We start from the raw sequence: 15,611 nt of genomic DNA on the forward strand, positions 1-15,611 counted from the left end.
AACAAAGTGTTCTAGATTTTTGCATTTCTTTTTTGTCGCAGACCAACACAGGTACCAAATACATTCCTGAACTAGAGAAATATGTGCATTTAATATGAATTTCTTTGCTAAATCCTAGCTCCTGTCATCTTCTCTTATGTTTTGGTGCCCATTCAGAGAAGAAAAAAGGGCATTTTGCTTAAATCATAAAATTTCCAGCCCCTACAGTGCACCAATGGCTTGAATTGGTTCAGCAATGCTGGGGCCAGTACTGACAACCAGCTAATTTTCAGTCCCAGCCCCCACACTACACAAACCTGGATTGGTAAAATCCCTGGACTGACAGTCAGATGATTGTTGGTCCCAGCTTCCATGCTACACCAAAATTTTGAACTTATGTTATCTCTGTGGAGTAGTCCAATGATAGCTCAATATATCACTACAATTTGGAGATATCTCTCCTGTGAAAAATCTTAACTTTGGGCAACTATACACATGCAGTGAGGCTGCTTCAATGCACTATAAATACAGCATGTTGGAACAGATTCAATTTATTGAGTCTGCTGGAGCATGGTAATTACCATACTCCAGCATCATGTGCATCAGCATCCCCATGCTGAAAAATGGCAGTGGGGGTGCTTTAGTTAAAGCGCCCCCACTGTCATCTTTTATTACCGGGACACTGATACACATGACTCTTCAAGGCACTTTAATTAAAGCCACTCTAATTAAAGTCCCCCCCCCCGCCCACTCCTGGAGCACGTGTATAAACACTCTCTGTGACAACACGATCACAGTCAGTGTCAGGGCCTCTGATCAGTGATCAAGCATGCCCAACTGGGCCAGCCACATGAGTTACCACACCTGCCCCTGATCCCTGGCTAATACAACTGCCCCAGCTTTCTGCAGCTGGATTGGCTGCCAAAAGTGCCACTCACCACTTATAAGCACATCTGCAGCTTCAGGTGCCCTGACACAACCTCACTGTTTTCTGGCAAGCCTTGCATTCACTGATCTCCCTAGTTTTCCTGACTTCTGTCCCCAGCGTTTGCTTTCCTGACCCTGCTCTTGGGTCTCATGTGAAACTCAGCACTGGCTGGTCTCTCTTTGGTTTCCCTGACATCCTGACAGCTTGGCTTCCTTGACCCTGATCTTGGATTTTCCCTGGAACTTGGCACTGACTGTCTGACTCCTGGCTCCTGACTTTGGCTTATGTGTTGGACTAACTCTCTTGGATCTCTCCTCTTCACTGCCCTAGAACTTGGTCCCATGCTCTCTGATCCATTGACCCTGGCCCTGACCTGATAATCCAGTAATCTCTGCCCAGATCCTACTGACCTGCTCCTTGTTTCCCAGGGCCTATCCACAGATCTTGCCACTTATGTCTCAGCCAAAACCTTACAGCAAAGTGTGCTTCATAAACGCATGGTGGCATGGGGTGATGGACCTATCATCAGGACAGATTTCTGGTGCTGAGCTGCTGACTGCCCAGATTATAGAACTTCAGGCCCAATGCACTCCACCGCTGGGCCCTTTGGGGTAGACAGCCCACTTATTGCACTCTAAATCCTGGATTCCAAGGCCTGCCAAATTCAATAGGGATTGCCACTGCTTCCAGGGATTAACTGATCATTGTTACCTCACTTATTGTCTTTGCACTGAAGCCTATCCTTCAGATAATGGCCAAGGGGGAACTGATAACCAGCCCCTTGAGTGGTGATACCTTGGCCTGGGCCTCTCCATTTCTAGAATCAACAGAACCCCTCTTCAACAAGTTCAATGACTTTATCCAGGCCATGGCAAAGATCTTTGGAGATCTGCATTAGGTCTGTACTGTGGAGCAAGCTCTCCAGAAATACCAGCAAGAGTGCAATCTTTGTTTCCAAATTTGGACAGCTGGTCACTGATACCAAGTGGAACAAGGATGGACTTATTGACCTTAGTACAAGGGTGGACAAAATATGGCCTGTGGGCCAGGTCCAGCCCACCAAATTATTCTATACAGTCTACAGCTGTATCTCTGAAGGAGAAATGTATGCAGCCCATGGATGCCCTGGCTTTCAGAACCTCACACCCTTCTCCCATCTCTGTGCCATAGTTGGGTGCTGCTGCAGCAGCAGTTCTAGCTCCAGCTCCAGTGGCTAGGCAGCCAGTCCCCTGCCCAGCCTGGTGGGGCCTCCCCCCAGACCCTAGTGTACACTCCAAGGCAGGGGATGCTGAGCTCTTGGCCAGGTTTCTGTCCAGTGAGGCTGGCACGCATCTTTAATCATTTGCTGACCAGAAAGCCTGGCCCCCAGCAAGAGTTGAAGCTCAGTTATGGTTCTCCCTGCTGGTAGTGGAGGGGCTTCAAGGGGATGAGGGCTAGGAGCTGCAAGTTATCCAGGCCCTGTCAGACTAGATCAGAGCCTGGTAGGGTTGCAGACACTGCTAAAGTGGTGTTGCACTGTGTTCCCATGCATCACTTCAGGCTGGTCCATGTGGGCACAGCTGGAATAGAAGGCACAGCTCCTGCCCAACCCTGGTGCAGCTCCTGCCCAATTCCATGTCCCTGGCATGGACCTGGGTCAGGCAGGATCCATGCCAGCCATTCCATCTGCACCCATGTGGCCTTAAGTGGGTCATGAGAACACAGTGAAGCAATGGCCCAGTGTGGCCACATGCCAGGTACTGGGGGCAAGGGAGGGGGTGCAGCTTCCTGCAGTAAACAACTTTGTATACCACCTCCAGCAGGTGCAGCAAGAAATAAAATCCCGTCTTGATGCCACCAAAATGGCATATAAATACCAGAGTGACCAACATCATCAGCTTGGCCCTACCCTTTCAGTTAGTGACAAGGTCTGTCTTTCTTTAAAAAATATAAAGACCCTGAGACCATCAGCCAAACTGGACCACCAGAACTGGGGCCCATTTAAGTTAGCAGAAAAAAACAACCTGTAACTTTCAAGTTCCAGCTCTCAGAGGCATTGAACATACACCTAATTTTCCATGTATCCCTTCTCAAACTTTTCACTGAAAATCCCTTTCCTAACTGAACCTGCTCCTACCTACCCCAACCCCATGATAGTGTAAGATTATGAATAGTATATTGTCAAGCAGGTTTTAGGCATGTCCTAGGCAGGCTGTACTACCTGATATATCTGGAGGGATATGGCCCTGAAAAACAATCTTCGGAACCAGCCAATCACATTCATACACCCAAACTAGTACAGGACTTCCACCAGAAGTACCCAGAGAAACCAGATCCTGGGCCACCTGGAAGATGGCCCCATAACAGGGTGGAGTACTCAGATCAAGCACATCTGGCTGAGCAAAGCACCTGAGTTAGTGCACTGGCCTCTCATCCCTGGCTAATGCAACTGCCTCAGGTTTTAGCCAAAAGTGCCACTTACCACTTATAAACATGCCTGCAGCAGATTGGATAGTTAGACACTTTTTCTACAAGATGCATTTGACTTCCAGTCTCTTCTGAAGGCATTCAGAAACTGTGGCTGGCAATATGCAGCAATATAAAACACTGTAATATATAAATAGAAAGCATGCATCCATGCAGAGACACTTTGCTCCTCTATTGACATTGAAGACCCTAGTATCATGATATATAACTTTTTTATGACATCTCAGGAGTAACACTGACATACTTTTTTGCCCCCTTTTTTATTAGAGCGCTGATTTGAATCATAGAAAATTAGTATTGAAAGGGACCTAAGGAGGTAATCTAGTCCAATCCCCTACTTGAATCAGGATGATCCCTAAGTATATCATCACATCACCAAAGATGGAGATTCCACAACCTCTCTGAGAAGCCTGTTCTAGTGTTATACTACCTTCCTCATGAGAAAGTTTTTCCTTATATCTAACCTAAACTTCCCTTGCTGCAACTTGAGACCATTGCTCCTTCTTCTATCATCTGTCACCACTGAGAACAGTCTAGCTCCATCCTTTCTGTAACCACCCTTCAGGTAGTTGAAGGCTGCTGTTAAATCCCCCCCCCCCAGTTTTATTTTCTCCAAAATAAATAAGCACAGTTCCCTCAGGTTTTCCTCATAGATAGGGCCTGGTTTAAATCATGGGACAAGCCAGTGGTGATGCATAGGGGTGCACGGGGGTGCACGTACACCCCCTGAGAGTGCTGGTGCACCCCCTGACCAGCCACACTCACTGCTTAGGGGTTGTCAGGGGGGGCAGGCAGAAGCACGAGTGCCTCCCCTGCAAGCACCAGCCAGGGAGTGGAGCATGGCACAGTAGCAACTTTAATTTTGGAGATCCCCCCACAATGTGCCCTCCCTGCTGCTGATTCGTGGAAGAGCCCCATGACCCTGCCACTTGCTGATCACTCTTGATGGCTGGGAGGCCAAAACCATGGTTTTAAATATGCTGTAGTTTTTACCTCCTGTCGGGTCAGCAGCAAGGGGCAGAAAGCAAAAAACTCAGCATATTTAAAACCATGGTTTTTGCCTTGTGGCCATCAGGTGAAAACAGCAAGTGCCAGGGTTACAGGGCTCCTCTGCCAGTCAGCAGCAGGAGGGCACACAGGGACAGCTCTAAGATTAGAGGAGCTGCCATGCTGTGAGTTGGGCCCGTGATTTTAGCCAGGCCCTATCTATGAGAAGAGACTGAGGGACCTGTGCTTATTCATTCTGGAGAAAACTAAGGGGGGATTTAATAGCAGCCTCAAGGGTGGTTACAAAGAGGATGGAGATAGACTGTTCTTAATGTCTATTAAGGGGAGGTGCACCCAGGCCTAGGGTCAGTGAAGATCTAGTCAGGGAGCTTCTGGAGGGACTGGATGTATTTAAATCAGCTGGTCTTGATGATCTCCACCCCAGAGTGCTGAGGGAATTAGCAGAGGTCATTGCGGGACCCCTGGCATGGCTTTATGAGCACTTGTGGTGCTCTGGTGTGGTGCCAGAGGACTAGAAAAGGGCCAGTGTGGTTCCCATTTTCAAAAAAGGGAGGAAGGAGGACCCAGGAAACTATAGACCAGTTAGTCTTACCTCGATCCTGGGTAAGCTTTTTCAGAGCATTATCCTGGTGCATGTCCATGAGGGGTCAGCAGGAGAGGTTATGCTTAGGGGCAATCAACACAGGTTCATTAGAGGCAGGTCCTGTCAGACTAACCTGGTGACCTTCTATGACCAGGTCACAAAATCCTTAGATGTAGGAGTAGCAGTGGACATAGTTTTTCTGGACTTTAGGAAGGCCTTCGACACTGTCTCTCACCCCATTCTCATTAAAAAACTAGGGGACTGTGGCGTCGACACCTACACGGTCAAAAGGGTTGCTAACTGGCTGGAGGGCCATACCCAGAGATTGGTGGTGGATGAGTGATTTTCAACCTGGAGGGATGTGGACAGTGGCCCACACTGATCTACACCTTCATCAGTGAGTTGGATGAGGGGGTAAAAAGCACCCTGTTCAAATTTGCAGACAACACTAAGATGTGGGGGGATGTGGGCATGCTAGAAGGGAGGAATAGGCTACAATCAGACCTAGACAAGTTACAGGTGTGGGCAGATGAGAACAGGATGGGTTTCAACACTGACAAGTGCAAGGTGATGCACCTGAGGAGGAAGAACCAGAACCATACCTACAGGCTGGGGAACTCCCTTCTCATCAGTGCAGAGGCAGACAAGGATCTTGGAATCATTATTGATGCCTAAATGAACATGTGCTGGCAGTGTGAGGACACAGTCAGGAAGGCCAACCATACCTTGTTATGCATCCACAGATGCATCTCAAGCAGGTCCAAGGAGGTGATCCTCCCCCTCGGAAAGGGTCAAGATGAGGGCCAATTGTATGATCAGGGGGCTGCAGGGCAGGCCTTATGAAGAGAGGCTAAAGGACCAGAATCTGTTCACCCTCCATAAGAGAAGGCTGAGAGGGGATCTGGTGGCCATCTATAAACTGGCCAAGGGAGACCAGCAGGCACTGGAAGAGTACCTGTTCCCCCGAGCTCTACTGGGAGTGACTAGAAATAACAGTCACAAGCTGGCAGAGGGTAGATTCAGACTAGACATCAGGAGGCACTACTTCACTGTCAGGGTGGCTAGGATCTAGAACCAACTTCCAAGCGACGTGGTGCTGGCTCCTACCTTGAGGGTCTTTAAGAGGAGGCTAGACAAACACCTTGCTGGGGTTGTTTGACCCCAGTACCTTTTCCTGCCATGGCAGGGGGGCAGACTTGATGATCCCTTCCGACCCTACCAACTACGAAACTATGAAACTATAATGGTGACAGAGGACAGAACAAGGAGCTTACAGTCCATTCATCCAACCCCTACTTCCTTAGCTTGCTTGTGAGAATATTGTAAGAGACTGTATCAAAAGCCTTGCTAACGTCAAGGTATATCACGCCCACTGCTCTCCCTGAATACACAAAGCCAGTCATCTCATCATAGAAGGCAATCAAGTTAGTCAGGCATGATTTGCCCTTGGTAACATTGTAAAGGTTTACTAATTCATTTTTGTTTTATTCATATCAGTAAAATAAGTGTTTTCACATGCAAAGATAACAATATTTTAAAGGTGCTTAAAATTAAAACGATAGTATATTGGTAAGAATATATCATACTATTGTACTATATAAATAGTAATTAACATCCATTATATTCCGTAATATGTTAATTAATATATGTGGCAGTGGCATGGGGCCAATCCAAGTGCATATTGGCCTGCTGAGGCAGCATAGCATTTGCTCTGGGTGTGTGGAGCCAATGGGAGGCAATGTAGGGCTTGCCCAAGGATTCATTAATATCTCTTCCAAGTATGTAGTTGGTGCAATAACAGATATGTATTTAAAAAACACAAACTTGAATCTTTCATTTCTTACCAGATTTGAACCTTACTACCCATTTTCCTGTCCAGTTTACTATGAACATAGATTTCTCATAATTTCTATGATAAATTCTGAGGGTTTTGCAAAATTACAAATCTCAAACTTCCATGTTGCTTATATACCAAAGATTTGATAGTGTAAACCATATATAATTATTGTAAAAAAAATTTTAAAATGCATTTAACCCACTATGGAGTAACTATCTGACAGATTCACATAGTGGAAAGTGTGTATGTTCCCCTGCACTGTCTACACATCATTTGTCTGCAATTATTTCAATTAGCTGAGTGAACATTTCAGTGGTGCCAAAGAAATCCATGCTGTGAGTGAGTGGCACTGGCAAATTTCTGTATGAAACTGGTCTTAAGGGAAATAGCAGAGCAGTTAAGGAAATGATCCAAGAAAAGTAAATGTGAGATAATTTATTGAATTAATATAGAGTAGAAACTTTAACAAAAGCTTGTTGTCAGAGCCAAAAAGTCCCCTTCAATAAATGAAGAGCTTGTTAAATGTTATAAACATGGAGAACATTGAATAATTAACACAAATTAAATAATTAATCATAACTATCAGAGAAATATAAAATAAGCCTCTCCTAGTTTCACATTTTCAAGCTATTAAAGTTATATCTGTAAGTGAAATTCAGATAGCGAGAGAAAAAGTATTTACTTCATCCCTTTTCTAGGAAGAATTTTACTTAAGAAAAATGTGTAAATAATGAAGGGGATGCAGACAATAAAATTACAGCCAAAAAATCTATTGTAGCACATTTTTACTCTTCTCAAGCAGCACAGGTGTATAGTGGACCAGCACTCACTCAAAACTCAATGTAAGTTTTGTCACTAATTTTTACAGATACAGTATCATGCTTAAATAGATCTTCTCCATGTCAGAGAAACATAAGCAATGATTGAACATCTATGCAAATATTTTCAAATATAATGGAACTTTCCCATTCTTCTTCTTGTTCAGGAATTAAGGCCAAAATATGTGTCTAACCAAATCTTTCAAACAGAAGCAATGTAACAACAGTTATCACAATATATATTGCAAATTTTCATTCAAAACCAACATCCTTTTATCAAGGAGTTGAATCATAATATCGCCAGTGTATACAAACCAGTACAAAGAGGCAAGAGTATTCAGTGTACTGGTAAAACATATTTGGTTGCTATAAAGCTAATTATATGTTCCTTTTTACATTTTCCTTTAAAAATTGATTTTTGTCTATTTGGAATTGCTCTTCCTTAATCAACATGTGATTTCTTTTTTCTCCTTTTCAAAACTGGCTCATTAATTAGTCTGAAAGCAGAGAAAACAATTGCAAAACGATTACAAATTTTTAAATATAAATAGAAATGTTGGTTTTTGCATTTTCAAAATTTGGGAAATGTTGATCGGGTCTGTGACTTATTAGATGTTTATTACTCTTTTGGTTATTTTTTCCCCAAGATGCTCTAAGAAGTAGGCACCTGACTTTTTCTCAGGAACTTAATTTTATCAAATCATCATTTAACATGGGAGATAAGTAGGAAGCTACTACATAATGTAGGACAAAAAAGAAAATGGTGTAATTTGAACTTCTGAGACTGTTAGAGAAACTGTAACAGAGTGGACCACTGCATATTAGGGCTGTGCAAGGCTTTGGACCCTGCTTTGGATCCAGAGAAGCTTCAGACACTTCAGCATCTGAAGCAGCATGTCTGGATTGAAGCGCTGGCTTTGTTAGGCTTTCTGAAGCAGTTCAGAGCTTCCGAAGCGCGTCAGAAAATCTTCAGAGCCACTTCGGAGATCTGGCCACAGGGTATAATGAGGAATCAATGAAATATCTATAACTTTGTTGGTTTTTGTCTGATTTGGATGAATCTTGCAGGAGTAGTAGCCTCTGCAGAGAGCATTAATCCTGCTAAGTTTCAAGAAGATTGGTGCTGGGGTTTGGGGGAAACTGCACCCCAAATTCTTAAAAGCAAAATTTGTGTCACGTCTATGTGTTACAACATGGGGAGGGGAGGGTGAAAACTGCAGTGGTGGTGGCTCCTAGTGAGGCCTCAAAGCCTGCCAGGTTTCAAGAACATCAGTGCAAGCATTTGGGGGGAACTGCACCTCAAACTGCTGACAGGCAAAACTAGTGACATAGATGACCCTACGTGTGTTAAACTGCAGTGGGCTGAAAACTGCAGGAGTAGTGACCCCTGCTCAGGACACAAAGCCTGCCAAGTTTCAAGGAGATAAGTTCAGGGGCTTGGGGGGAACTGCACCTCAAGCTGCTGACAAGTAAAACTCATGACTTGGGTGACACTGTATATGTTAAGGTGCAGGGGGGTGAAAGCTGCAGGGCCTGCGGTAGTTCCCCCCAAGACAGTCGGTTGCACAAGCACCCATGTCACAAGTTTTGCCTGTCAGCATCTAGGGGTGCAGGGCTCCAGAACCCAGAAGCCGTGCACTGAACTTCTCAACAGATGCCAGGCAGTGTGGCCACAGCAGGGGCTACCATCCCTGCAGCTTTCACCCTGCTGCACCTTAACACACACAGTGTCACCCATGTCATGAGTTTTGATTGTCCACAGGTGGATCCAAGCTTCAGAGCTGCTTCAGCCAGATCGAAGCAGGAACCTGGTCTGGAACTGTAGATCGGATCCCTGGCATCTGAAGCAGCCAGATCTGAAGCTGGATCGAATAGCTGCCTACTCGCACAGGCCTACTTCATATTATTATTAGCAGTGCAGATCATTTGAAAATCTGTGCCCTGAGCATGCCCCTGCTGTGTGCACCCTGGACGGTATGTGATGAGCTGTTTATGCAGGCTGTGGGGTGCCTGAGCCAGTACACTCTCCTGATGATGATTCTCTTGGTGCTCTAGGCACACTTGCACTCCTGGTTTAGGACCCTGAGCTATGACAGTATAAGGGGCAAGCCCAGGTTGCTCCACAACCTCTGCCATTACCTGGAGGGCTACCTGTGGCTACGCTATTCACCCCTGCCCCACTCTGATGAGGAGGATATTGCCATTGGCATCGATGCCTTTCTCAGGGTGTGAAAGGCCCATGCCCACCTAGCTGTGAGGACACAGGCTGCTGAATAAAGTTCTTAATTGTGTGTCCCAACTCTCTGTGTACTAGGTGGGGGGAAACCAGGGCCAGGGGAGTATGGGTGGGTCAGTCAGGGGGCAGGGGCAGGAGCCAGGGCCAGGGACCAGGGGCCATGACCAGGACAGGGGTAAGTGTGGGGGGGACTGGGAGGGCCCTCCTCCAGTGCAGGACTTACCATGTGTCTAGATTTGGTGTGGCTGGCAGTTCGGCACAGGCCTCCCCATTGGCAAAAGTGACAGGCTGTGCCTGGTGTCCACAGTCTGTGGTGCATGGCAATCCAGCACCTGGCCAGGGACCTCCCCCCTACCCAGGGAGGAGCTGATGCTACTGGTGGCTGGCAGTGACATTGCTGGCCACTCCTTGTGGTATGTTTTGGGACTGCACTGAGGGTGAGGCAGCTACTGGCCAGGGCTCCCCAAACTGCCAATGGATGCAACAGTTTTGGAGGAGGTCAAGGTGGGATGTGTCACCAGAAGGGTCAGAATGGAATGGGGACTCAGTGAGGTTGCCCCTGCTGGTGACACTCCCAGGGTTGCTGCCTGGGTCCCGGGGCACCAAAGTCCAGGTTGGTTCCCACATAAAAGCCATGGTCTTGTGGGCATGACCGATCAGCCTGACAATTATTTGGACATAGCCATTCACTGTGCCCTCAAGGCCTTGACCTTAATGTGGCACTGCAGCACTGACCAGGAGTGCCCTTGTTCGTGTATATCACTTAACAGGGTCTCATAAATGTGGACATTTGAATGCTCAACCTGCTCAAACTGCCTCAGCACCTCGGCATCACCCCAGAGTGCCACAAGACCACCAACCTCCTCCCAGGTCCAGTTGGGGGCCTGGGTAGTTGGCATAGGTGTATGCATGTGGGCAGGGCCAGGGCTCAATGGGGAGGATGGTGAGGACATGATATCCTGTGCCAGCTCTCTGGGGTCCCATGTGGCTGTCCCTGTGATGCCATCCCTGGACACCTGCTAGCAGCACCCAGTGCAGGGGACAAGCCAGGAGCCCTGAGGCTAGGCTCAGTCAGCCCCCTAATGGCAGGGCAGACCTAGCACTAACCTTAGTGCTGGGTCATGTCTATGTGTGCATTACTGCACATTAACTAACTGAGACTAAATTTGATACCTGAATTTGCAGGTATCAGATTTAGTCACAATTAGCCATTTTTACTGAGCAGTAAGGGCATGCATGTGTAAACATGTGCCCTTACTGCACAGCAAAGTAAAGTACATTAACTCATGTAGATGAGCCCTTAAACTAGCAGCCTCCAGTACATACACAGAAAAAAAGAAAATAATATATTTATCTATTTACGGCCCCGATTTCTCTTCCTTGTTAGTGTTCTAGAAGCAGAGATAAAAACTGCTGCAGCTAAACACCATTGCTGACTCCTTTCTCTGTAGCTGCATAGCTGGAATGGTTGAAGTGAACATTAATAAAAAACAGAGCCATCTACTGACTGTATAAAATCATAAAGTAACTCACAGACCTGCATGATGTTATTAGTTTTGTGAGGATTATTGCTGATATTCAAGGAGACATTATTAAATTGTGTCATTAGTTTTATGTCCCAGTTTTCAGCTTTAAAAGAGTTAGAACTTGATGACCTAATAGAATTACTATTGATGGATTGTTGGTATTGGGACATCACTGTATTAATTCTATTTCATTTCTTTTTTTATTTTTTATTTTAATTGACTTAGGCTTTTTCTGTAATAAAGGTTCTTTCTCATACTCCTGTAAATCGGTGAAATAACTTACCTTGTATAATACTCAAAGCAAAATAGTCTTTTCTGGCCAAGAAAGTTAATCTTTAAAGCTTTTTATTTCCTGCAGGTACTATAGTTCACTCAGACTGCAACAAAATATTTTCCATGTTAGTAAAAACCAAATTAAACCTCAGTCTAGGTTACTACCCCATCATGGTATTGACTGTGGTAGTGACATGGTCTGCACCTTAAAGAACTACTCATATGTAGAATTTCCCACCTTCCTTATGGGAAGCTAAATTGAGCTACATTCCTCAGCCATTTCTTATTACACTTCCTGAGTGGTAGGGAAAGGGAAGCTGAGTTTGATTTATATCTTATTTACTAGTGACCAGGAATGGTTGCTGCAGCCTGTCACATGCCATTACACTAACTCTCTGTTGGCTGGTAAATCATGCACAAGTCTGAGGGAGACACCCGGGTCTAAAATCTTGTCTTTATAATATGATAAAAGTCTTAACTGTCCTGTGTTTCTGAACTTTATCTCTGTAAGCTTCATACTGTGCAATGTATGACGCTTCATGTATTAAATTACTGAGGTTTTCTACTGATGCGATGTAGGTCACTGTAACAGGGAATCCTAGCCCTGTTACTAAGAGGCAGAGCTGCTCCTTTAAGACCTGAGTCTATAAGAACAACAAGCACCAGGAGGGTAGGAGTTAATAGCCCACCACGCAAGCCAGTCAGCTGACAGAAAGGCAATAGGCCTCTGGGCACATATAAACCCCAGGGCCAAGTCTGGCAGGAGGAGATCTCTGGCAAGTGGTCAGGGGAAGAGAACTCCTGCATGGCAGAATTACTCAAGAATGCTGTGGCTAATAAGGCTATAACAGTCTATAAGATACCCAGAGCTGGGGGAGGGTGCTCAATGTGCAAGGAGCAGTTTGGGGTTTTAAGGAGCCAGAGTGTGGCTTTTATGACTTGTATTATGTTATAGACCAGGGACTCTTATTTATGTTATTGCTTTATCTGGTGGACAAGACTGAGGCTATTTGGAGAGGAGGAGGCCTCATTGCTGTGCAAAGCCCCAATGCCAGGGGGGATGCAACAACAGGGGGGTGATCAGATCCCAGCGCTGGGGGGCACAGCAACAGGGGGGTGATCAGACCCCAGTGCCAGGGAGTGCAGTGCCAAAGGGTGCAGAGACAGGGGGCAGATCCTAGTGCCAACAGGCACAATGATGGGGAGTGAGCCGACCCAGTGCCCTAGGCCATAGGTCACCAGTTATATACCATCTGCAAGGCATGCACCACCATTTAGGGGAGGTTTGGAGTGGTGGATAATGACCCCTAGTGTTGGGGTAGTAAATGGGTAGCCTCCCACATGAGTGACACCATAATTATTGTTCTATCAAGGTGTGGCAGGTGAGGTAGGTGGTCAGGTAGCCCAAAGACAGGGGCAGGCCTATGTTAGACAGGCCAGGGGATGGACCCCTGTCACAGTCACCTTTTTCCTTAATGAAACCAAAAACTTGTTGTTTTTAATTGATCTGCAGATAAAGTTAGAAAGGTATGACACTTCCATGAACTGACTTTTATTATGACCTTGTGGCCTGTAGAATCCACTCTCATAGCAGAAAAACTGTGTGGACACTGAAAGAAAAAAATATGATTTTTAAATCGCTCTAAAAACACTTTACAAAGCAAAGTAAGACAAGTTCTGTACCCCCAAAGACTTGGAATCTAAGCTATAATGCATAAGACAACATCTGTCTTGCAATGAATCATGAAGACATTGTCATAACAGTTTAGGAATCGTTAAGAGAAAGACGAGAGGTATATAAAGGAGAATGAAGAATGTGGAAGCTGTTCCAAACTATAAAGAGGAAACATCTACACAAGACATTTACTACACAGTTGACTAATTAACTGCGCAGTAAATGTCTCAGCATCTACATGTGCACCCCTGCTAGGGTGCACAAAACTAACAAACTCTACAGCAGGGTAGTACTTGTGAATACAATTCCTAACCTGCTGCTGAGTTTTTTTTCATGTGCTGCAGCCTATATGTGGATACTGACTTGCCAGCTGGGGCATGAGGGTGCTGCCGGCCAAGGCATGAGGGTATGCTGCCTGCTGGCTAGCCCTGCACTGAAGCACCCTTGTGCCCCAGCCAGCCACACTGAGCGCAGTCAGAGCAGCCCCAGGCTGGCAGGCTGACACCCCGCCCCGCTTTTCCCCCAGGCTCGGTGCCAGCTGGGGCCGCTGCAACCTGGCTCAATGTGCTGTGTTCCAGGTGCATGTGCATGTACAGATGCATGCCCAGAAGCTTCCTGGGAGCAATAACATGTGAAGCAATAAGCAATAGCATAGTTAATTGCTGCCCTCTAATGATACATATAGACATGCCCAGAAAGAAGCAAAATTTGAGAGGAGTTAGAGTAGGGTCAAAAATAGGGAAAAAGCAGGAAGAACAAAAGATGAAAATAGATGTGAGGGGAAAGTTTTCAGGGTGTGATAAAAGCAAAGTTTTAAGAGGGTCTTGAAAGTATGGATGACAAAAATCAACAATGTAGGAGGGAGAAGGAAGAAGAGGATGGTTGTAATGAGGCAACTGAGTAACTTTATCAGAGCAACAGGGAAGGAAAGTGATGTTAGATTCTTAAATAATCTAGAGGTAATATGAAATGAAGATTTGGTTTGGAAAGTGTAAGTTTAAGAGTCTGGGACTTTTAAGTATCTCCAGTGTAATGAAATCCAGCCTCTTGCTATCTCAAGCAGCCCCAAGATATAACCTGACCCTCCTTGTTCTTCAATAACTGGGGAGAAGAATCTCAAATTTACCTCTTTTATTATGTTTAATTGTTAAAAAGCTCTTGCTTTGCTATGGAGGATATGTAAGAGATAGGAGTTAAAGGAGACAGTGAGATAAAAGGCTTTTGTTTGTTTGTTTTGTTTATTCTCCTTTCAACAGAAAGAGACCGTTTCTCTTGAACAGGAACAGAAAGATGGAAGGTGAATTGCTCAGCTTGTTTTCCCTTAAAAAAAATCTTTTAAAATAACAATACCTAAAGTGCAATCTCTTGAATAAACTTTGCATAGTTTTGATGCAGGGCTTGAGACATTTTATACCTGAGTCTGTTCTATAAAAATAAAGTTTCACATACATGTAGAGTCTAGGATACTTTCCAGAGAACAACTTCAGAAGTTTCTGATAGAACAAAGCAATGAACAATCTGTGAGTGAGGAGTGAGAATATGAAAGAGCTCTTTAGTTTTAAATCTGGTTGGCAAGATCCATCCCCGGTGTACTTTCACCAGACGTGAATTTGTCCTACTGAGTTTAAAGTACTGAGAGAGGAAACTATCTATTTAAAAAGTTCAGTAGACACTCACAGAGCTATCAGTGCCATCCACAGAGTGATATAACCCTGACGGCCATAGAAAGGGCATGTCATCCTCGTAAGTAACTGTCACTGTTTGCAAAGAGATTTCTCAATGGATTTGGAGAGGAACAAAGAAGTGGGGTAGAAGGTGCCCTAGGCAATATCTGGGAGGTTGTCAGAGAGGTTCCTGAAAAATTGAACAAATAAGCACTGTGTGTAGCCTTCAGTATGTTGTGACCATAGGGAATCATTGATACAAGTTTCATGCGACTGTGGGGAATGGATTGGATTATTCTTGTTCATTCAAATTACTTCGGGAAATCAAGGTAAAGCTCCCCTTATAAAAGTAACGGTGGAACTAATGGCCTTGATAGATAATACTGATTGAATTATTCATTGTGAAATAAATTATTCCACAAACTTAGATCTTTTTTTTTCTTCATTTTATGAACTGTTTGCAAATTGCTGATGATTGCTATAAACGTATTTATTATTCATTAACATTTGCTGAATGGTTTGTACAAAGGCATGTCAGCATATGGGTATCCATTAGTTATTCCCTTAAACTATTCATTATTTATGGTGCAAGACTGGTCACTTAAGTCATGTGGTATT

This window comes from Gavialis gangeticus, unplaced genomic scaffold, assembly GCF_001723915.1.
Source record: "Gavialis gangeticus isolate Ggan-Ray unplaced genomic scaffold, GavGan_comp1, whole genome shotgun sequence".
Taxonomy (NCBI): Eukaryota; Metazoa; Chordata; order Crocodylia; family Gavialidae; genus Gavialis; species Gavialis gangeticus.